Raw genomic sequence first — 1,228 nt, 5'->3', positions numbered from 1 at the left:
GGCAACAGGTCTACCCAGCATTCGGCCGCCACGTATAAAGGCCGGCCGAGGGCAACAGGTCTACCCAGCATTAGGCCGGCCGGCAGAGGGCAACAGGTCTACCCAGCATTCGGCCGTCAGGTACAAAGGCCGGCCGAGGGCAACAGGTCTACCCAGCATTAGGCCGGCCGGTAACACTGCCGGCCGAGGGCAACAGGTCTAACCAGCATTAGGCCGCCACGTCCAAAGGCCGGCCGAGGGCAACAGGTCTACCCAGCATTAGGCCGCCACGTCCAAAGGCCGGCCGAGGGCAACAGGTCTACCCAGCATTAGGCCGCCACGTCCAAAGGCCGGCCGAGGGCAACAGGTCTACCCAGCATTAGGCCGCCACGTCCAAAGGCCGGCCGAGGGCAACAGGTCTACCCAGCATTCGGCCGCCACGTCCAAAGGCCGGCCGAGGGCAACAGGTCTACCCAGCATTAGGCCGGCCGGCAGAGGGCAACAGGTCTACCCAGCATTCGGCCGTCAGGTACAAAGGCCGGCCGAGGGCAACAGGTCTACCCAGCATTAGGCCGCCACGTCCAAAGGCCGGCCGAGGGCAACAGGTCTACCCAGCATTAGGCCGGCCGGCAGAGGGCAACAGGTCTACCCAGCATTCGGCCGTCAGGTACAAATGCCGGCCGAGGGCAACAGGTCTACCCAGCATTAGGCCGCCACGTCCAAAGGCCGGCCGAGGGCAACAGGTCTACCCAGCATTAGGCCGGCCGGTAACACGGCCGGCAGAGGGCAACAGGTCTACTCAGCATTAGGCCGGCCGGTAAAACGGCAGGCCGAGGGCAACAGGTCTACCCAGCATTCGGCCGTCAGGTACAAAGGCCGGCCGAGGGCAACAGGTCTACCCAGCACCTGCCAGGACGGCAGGGCGCCGAACCGGGCTCCGCGTGCCACCGTCTTGGCCTCCCAAACGCCGACCAACGACGCTTGTGGATGGGGCGCGATGGGCGCGGCGCGCGGCGCCCCGGGTCCCCGCCGGCACCAGGTCTACCTCGCCGCCTGGAGACGGCAGCAAACGGATCCCCCTCTCACCGCGCGCGCGCGCGGTGAAGGGAAACCCGCCGCCGCCGCCGCCGCCGCCGCCGCCGCCGCCGCCGCCGCCCGCGCACAGCCAAGCCCCCGCACCGCGTGTCGGGCCTGGGACCCGCGCGGAGGGAAGTCGAGGCCGCGCGGCCCGGCGGGGCCTCTCTCTCTC

This window comes from Sturnus vulgaris, unplaced genomic scaffold (assembly GCF_052056855.1).
Source record: "Sturnus vulgaris isolate bStuVul1 unplaced genomic scaffold, bStuVul1.hap1 Scaffold_168, whole genome shotgun sequence".
In the NCBI taxonomy this organism is placed as follows: Eukaryota; Metazoa; Chordata; class Aves; order Passeriformes; family Sturnidae; genus Sturnus; species Sturnus vulgaris.
The sequence above is the reverse complement of the archived record's forward strand: the minus strand, read 5'-3'. Positions refer to the sequence as shown.